Genomic DNA, 8,010 nt, shown 5'->3' with positions numbered 1-8,010 from the left:
CATTTTATTTATCGCAATTTATTTTACGCACTTTAATTTTTGTCATTTATTTTTACGCTTAAAATCGACAAACCGGTCATTAAACGGTAAAACCCCCATTTTATAATAATACTACTACTTATTTATATATATATTTTTACAAATAAACTTAATAATATAGCGTTAACTTCACCAGCTCCCTGTGGAACGAACCGGACTTACTAAAAACTACACTACTCTACGATTAGGTACACTGCCTATAGTGTTGTAGCAAGGTTTAGGTATATCCCATCCGTAAATTAATAAAACTTGTGTCATATTTTGTAGTATTTTGTATTAAAAATAATACTATTTTGTATACACCCCCTACATCATCAGCCGTCAATGACGATTTTGCCGGGTCGTTACAGATGGTATCATAGCGTTGGTTGTAGGGAACTAGGATGTGCATTAGTGTGTCTGACAGAGTCGTTAGGACGCATTAGTGAATCTAGACTACAACCGGATAGTTAGCCATTGCATTCTGACATACATTTGCTATAGATAGCACTTATTTGACTACTTGTGCATTATACTTGAATCATTCTTAGGCAAACTTCTTAATGGTACCAAGTTTTCATCATACGAATCCGTATTCTGCTACTTTCTGGTAATACACGTAAATTCATGATTCATACGCGTAAGGATGACGATGACTTCATTAGTCACACTTGTTCGGGAACCCTGTCTCCCAGATTATGATTCGCCACCGTTTCAACTTACTATCGGTGTCACACCGGTGTTCCTTACTATCTACCACTTCTTGTTACTACCATCACTACTCGAGTTGAGTATCGTCATCACCGTTTATCACTACGGTTGCGTACTATTCGTTATCATGATTCGTTACACTTCTCGTACCGAAATACATTATTGTTTGACTTGAACCGCATTGACGTGAACAATCATTTATACACTTCCCTCGGGGAACGATTCTTTAGAGTTGCACTAATTCTTTCGATTCAATACGAGTCACGTTAGAGACGTCGTTACACTTTGTTCATTTTAAACCTTCACGATTACATGAACTTGAATCTATGGAGTGATGTGGGAATGGATGTATGAGTTAGCGTAATATAACGACACTCGATCAACGTGGTTATATTACGGTAAGTCATACCAAAGTTCTAATGACACGTGATGGTGATTGGACTCGATCAACCTAATCACCACCATGTGCCATGTACATGATTTCATTTTTCTTGTTTGAACATCCGACAACTCCGAGAATACTGATAACAACCATACCCGGGACACATCGTCGATTATTGTCGAACCATATTTATGCTTCCGAATGAATGAAAAATTCCTTCGACTTCAAACATATGATACACGTGTATAGTATCTCGTTTTCGCGCAGTTTTATCGACGAACTATGATATGCTTGTTATGCTCACATCGAGGCAGAAATTTCTCTCGCATTAAACTCGTACTTCCATATAAGGAAATCTTTTATCTAAATTCTCAATGGAGGGATAGATACTTCACGTTATACTAGTATTCACCACGAGGGTGAATAGTCCTAATGAACGTTTTTCAGAACCCGATACGAAACTTGCTCTAATAAACGTCTTCAAAAACCGATAAATCTTCCGCGGCGCGAATTTCTTGAGAAACTTGTTCTAACTAACGTTTTCAAGTCCTAACGAACTTGTTCAAAATATATCTTAAGGAGATATACTTCGATTCGGATCGAGATCCTCGTTTCACTTCTAGACTTACAAAAAGCCTCGGGACCACGTTTAGACATGGGTATCGCACATCAACCACAACTCGACGGACCGAGCAAACATACGATTCAAACCTTGGAAACCGTAATACGAATTTGCGTTATCAACTTCAAATTTACTTGAGAAAAGTATTTGCATTTAGCCGAATTCTAGTACTACAATAATTTTCATTCGAGTATTAACGCCACACCTTTCGAGAACTCATATAGCCACAATTGTCATTTTCTAAATTGTTGAACCGAAGTAGGTGACATGCAAACCACCGGACCCGGACTCATTCATGAAATAACCGTTATGATCGTTCAAATCCAAGAGAGGCCCAAGACGACCCGTAGTCTCCAAAAGAGCCATACAAATGTTAAAGGTAAACCTCTCGAATTCCAAGTGGGAAACCGCGTAACGTTAAAAGTCGCACCTTGAGGAGGTGTAATCTGTTTCGAGAAACGTAGAAAGCTAAATCCGCGATATTTTTATCCTTTTGAAATCTTGGGGCGTATTGGACCCGTTGCTAGTCGTTTAGATTTTCCGACTCATTTGAGTCTCCATTCATCCTGCAATCCACCTATCAAACTTAAAGAAGTATCTTGCCGAACAAGAACTTGTTATTTCTTTTGATGAATGTCATAACCCGACCTTAACCATAAGGACGAATACAATAACATATGATTTCATCGCGAGGTATTGACCTCTATATGCGACATTTTTCAAAAACTGCATTCGTTTTTACAATACAAACCATAACTTTTATTACAAATACAAGGTTTAAACAAGATAATAATGATTATCGTTTAGCGATAATCTTAGACTTACAAACTTTACATGTGATAATAACAATACGACTTCCAACATATTTTACATTACAAATCCTCCGATATGTAGTTTTATTTTTGACACAAATATGCATACTCAAGATCTTGCTTAAATTCAACATGTTGCAGCGGAAGCTTTTAGTTATCACCTGAGAATAAACATGCTTAAAATGTCAACATAAAGTTGGTGAGATATAGGTTTAATGCCGGCAGCGTTATAAATATAGACCACAAGATTTCATATATAAACGTTTTAATAAATATATTCTAAGTTGTTGAGCACTTGATAACCATACTTAACATTTAATCAACGTCGCATATTCCCTTTATTATGAAATCTTACTACACCATACCAAGTGTAGTCACCAAAACGAAGTACTGTGTAACCGTTGAATACTGGTCGTCCAGTCCGGTTGGGGTTGTCAGGCCCGATAGATCTATCAACAGGATTCGCGTTTACAATACCTCATGTAAATAGTAGTTACCAAGTTACAGGGAAGTATGCCAGTGGTACAACTCAACGTAGAATATATATTTTTAATCACTTGTGTCCATAACGTAAATCATAAAATGCATGTATTCTCATCCCGAAATATTTAGAGTTTAAAAGTGGGACTATATACTCACCTTTTCCTTGAAGGTATTTAACTCGACTTGGTCTCCGATAGATATCACGAACCTAACCATATATATAATATATCAACATATTTTCTTTTCAAGTAATCGTTACATATATATATATATACTTTTAATACTTTTAATATTTTCTTAGTCCGTAGTTAACAGTCTGTTGTTAATGGTCCATAATTAGTTGCTCAATAAAATAAATAAAGACCCCATCGTATTCGTATTGATTAGAATTAATCTCGACCCATGGTACCATGTTGTCAAATGACGTGTTGCGTACATAAAGTACCGTGTTGTCAGATGACGTGTTGCGTACAATCATGAGGTCTTATGATTAATCTTCTCGTGTTGTTTACGGGTGGTCCTGAAATATATAAAATCAAATCATAAGTAAATATATATTAAATATTATGTTAATTAGCCAAGATATGATTAATCTGATTTTGTCATAATATGATATATTACAGGTTTTGAAGTGTTTTAAAAATCAAATTAGAAGGATCTATTTAGTTTGCGAACAGGTTTGAAATCATTCAAACTATGTTCTTGTTGTTAAAAATTTTATAACACAAAATAAGATAGCTATATAAATATGAATCGAATAAGATTATGAATAAGGTTACTACCTCAAGTTACTTGGATAAAGCTACTGGAAAAGATAGAAAATAATTTTGATCAAACTTTCTTATGATGATTATAGGTTGTTCATGAAGCTAGTTCTTCATGAGTATTTGCTGAGATTGTGAAGAACACTTAGAATTCCTAAGAGTGTGTTTTTGGTTAGAGAAAGATGGTTGTAAGAATGAAATGAAAAACCAAGGTGATGGTGATACTTATAGGAGAGTCTGGTTGTTGAGGGAACAAGGACAAATTATTGTGTTGAATTTTTGAGTAATAATGTATGCTAGCTTACAAATAAGATTCCCTCTTATCTAGGGCAGATCTAAGGCTGATAAGGATATTGATTTGATGTGTATTTACCAATAGTAAATATGTATAGATGATGGGTATGATACGATAAAAGAAGCTCAAAATCGGGCTTTTATTTTGGGTCCAACCGGGCCAAAAATAAAATTTTAAGACATTTTTAATAAAGCAATGTTAGCCCAAAAAAAAAAATTCCAAGCTGACCTGGCAGCTCGACCCCAGCCAGGGGCTTTGCCCCTTGGACCCCGCCAGGGGTTTCCACCCCTTGGACCCCGCTTATTGGGGGCGCTGCCCCCGAACCCCCGTCATAATCAAGATAAGTTCAAACAAGTGTGCACTCCACACTTCCCCAAACTTGTTCGATATTTATCAAGATTATTTTGGTTACAAATTAATCCCATTACACTTAAATCATATTAGTGACATAAATCACAACACATTATAGATTGTAAGTATATATGTCAAAGAACGTTACATATAGTTATCGTTTTGAAAACTTAAGTTAGTGGTCTCAAAGTATACTTATAACTCATTGTTGTTAGTTCACAATGAAATATTAAACCATCCTTAAATCATGTTAAATATGTATAGATATGTACATATACATAATCGTATAATTATCATGTGTTATATAGTTCGTGATATCATCGGTCAAATTGGACGGTCAAACGTTGTGTAAAACTCTTTTCAAAAATATAAGTCTCAATAGTTTAGATTGCTTATCATGTTGGTAAGGTTTAATTTATGTAAATATTAATCTCATAAGTATAGAATGATCGGAAAATTCCGGGTCGTTACAGTACCTACCCGTTAAATAAATTTCGTCCCGAAATTTTAAAATTGTACCTATTTTGCGTTCTCGGGAAACAAATGTGGGTACTTTTGTTTCATTTGATCCTCTCGTTCCCAAGTAAACTCAGGACCCCTTCAAGCATTCCAATGAACCTTAACGATTGGTATGTTGCTCTGCTTGAGTTGTTTAACTTCACGGTCCATGATTTCGACTGGTTCTTCTATGAATTGTAGTTTCTCGTCGACTTGGATTTCTTCAAGAGGAATGGTGAGATCTTCTTTGCAAGACATTTCTTAAGGTTTGATACGTGAAATGTATTATGTACTCCGGCGAGTTTTTGCGGTAACTCGAGTCGATAAGCTACCGGTCCAAAGCGTTCGATGACCTTGAACGGGCCTACATAACTTGGGTTCAGTTTACCCCTTTTACCGAAACGTATTACACCTTTCCAAGATGACACCTTTAACATAACCATGTCACCGATTTGAAACTCTAATGGATTCCTTCGGACATCGGCGTAGCTCTTTTGGCAACTACGGGCTGTTTTCAATCTCTCCTTGATTTGTACTATCTTCTCAGTCGTTTCGTATATGATCTCGGGACCAGTTAATTGTCGATCTCCTACTTCATTCCAACAGATAGGGGATCTACACTTCCTTCCATACAATGCTTCGAATGGTGCAGCTTTAATGCTCGCATGATAACTGTTATTATACAAGAATTCTGCTAATGGTAGATATTTATCCCATCCGTTTCCAAAATCGATCACACATGCCCTGAGCATGTCTTCAAGAGTCTGAATTGTTCTTTCACTCTGCCCGTCAGTTTGTGGATGATATGCGGTGCTCATATCCAAACGAGTTCCCAGGGCCTCCTGTAGTGATTGCCAAAACTTTGATGTAAATCTACTATCACGATCGGATATAATGGAAATAGGTATTCCATGCCTTGAAACAATTTCCTTTATGTATAATCGTAATAGTTTCTCCATTCTATCCGTTTCCTTTATAGGCAAGAAATGTGCAGATTTGGTGAATCAACTATTACCCAAATGGTGTCATAACCCCAGGCTGTCTTAGGTAACTTTGTGATGAAATCTATGGTAATACCGTCCCATTTCCATTCTGGGATTTCTGGTTGTTGAAGTAACCCTGACGGCTTCTGGTGTTCTGCTTTGACTTTGGAACAAGTTAAACATTCCCCAACATATGTCGCAACGTCTGTCTTTAAATTAGGCCACCAATAATGCGTCTTAAGATCTTGGTACATCTTTCCAACTCCAGGATGTATCGAGTATCTTGTATTGTGCGCCTCATTCAATATCAACTTCCTTAATCCACCCAACTTCGGTACCTAAATACGGTTTGCGAAATATCGAATTTCGTCTTCCCGTATAACGATTTGCTTCTCATACTTCTTCATTATTTCATTTCCTATGTTTTCTTTAGTAAGAGCTTCTCGTTGAGCCTCTTTGATTTGTGAGTTAAGATTCATGCGAATTTTTATGTTCATCAGTCGTACTCGAATTGGTTCCCATTCTTTTCTGCTTAGAGCGTCGGCCACTACATTCGCTTTCCCAGGATGATATCGAATCTCACAATCGTAGTCGTTTATCAGCTCGACCCACCTACGTTGCCTCATGTTCTGCTGCTTCTGATCGAAGATATGTTGAAGGCTTTTATGATCGGTAAACACAGTGCATTTAACCCCATATAAGTAGTGTTTCCATATCTTCAATGCAAACACTACTGCTCCCAGTTCTAGATCATGCGTCGTGTAATTCCGCTCGTGAATCTTCAATTGACGAGATGCGTATGCAATAACTTTCTTTCGTTGCATAAGGACGCAACCAAAACCTTGTCGCGAAGCGTCACAATATATCTCAAAATCATCGTTCCCTTCAGGTAACGATAAAATAGGTGCCGTGGTCAACTTCTTCTTGAGTAATTGAAATGCACTCTCCTGCTCAAAGGTCCATTCGTACTTCTTCCCTTTTTGTGTTAACGCTGTCAATGGTTTAGCTATTCGGGAAAAATCTTGAATAAACCTTCTATAATAACCTGCTAAACCCAAAAATTGGCGTATCTGCGTTGGTGTCTTAGGAGTCTCCCATTTTTCAATGGCCTCAATTTTAGCTAGGTCAACCTGAATTCCTTTGCTACTAACAACGTGGCCAAGAAATTGTACTTCTTTCAACCAAAAAGCACACTTAGAAAATTTAGCATATAGTTGTTCTTTTCTTAACAGCTCTAATATCAACCTTAAATGATGTTCATGCTCTTGTTCACTATTGGAATAGATAAGAATATCGTCAATGAAAATGATAACAAACTTATCTAAATACGGACTACAAACTCAATTCATGAGGTCCATGAATACAGCTGGCGCATTTGTCAATCCAAACGGCATAACCAAAAATTCGTAATGACCATAACGTGTCCGAAAAGCTGTTTTCGGAATGTCTTCTTCTTTGACACGTAATTGATGATAGCCCGATCTGAGGTCGATTTTCGAGTACACACATGATCCTTGCAATTGATCAAATAAGTCGTCAATTCTCGGTAATGGATACCGATTCTTGATAGTTAACTTATTTAATTCACGATAATCTATACACATCCTAAAAGATCCATCTTTCTTCTTAACAAATAAAATTGGAGCTCCCCACGGTGAAGTACTTGGTCGTATGAATCCACGGTCCAGTAATTCTTTTAACTGACTCTGAAGTTCTTTTAACTCGGACGGTGCAAGTCTATATGGAGCACGAGCCACTGGTGCAGCTCTTGGTACTAAATCTATTTGAAATTCTACAGATCTAAATGGAGGTAATCCCGATAATTCTTCCGGAAAAACATCGGGAAAATCTCTTGCCACAGGCACGTCGTTGATGCTCCTCACTTTTTCCTTCGTTTCGACTTTATTAACATGTGCTAAGATAGCATAGCACCCTTTCTTCAAGAACTTTTGAGCTTTCAAACAACTAATGAGTTTTAGCTTTGAGTTACCCTTCTCTCCATAAATCATTACTGGCGTTTTATCCTTACGAGGAATGCGAATTGCCTTCTTGGCGCACATAACTTCAGCTCCTATTTTGGACATCCAGTCC

This window comes from Rutidosis leptorrhynchoides, chromosome 4, assembly GCF_046630445.1.
Source record: "Rutidosis leptorrhynchoides isolate AG116_Rl617_1_P2 chromosome 4, CSIRO_AGI_Rlap_v1, whole genome shotgun sequence".
Classification (NCBI taxonomy): domain Eukaryota; kingdom Viridiplantae; phylum Streptophyta; class Magnoliopsida; order Asterales; family Asteraceae; genus Rutidosis; species Rutidosis leptorrhynchoides.
The sequence above is the reverse complement of the archived record's forward strand: the minus strand, read 5'-3'. Positions refer to the sequence as shown.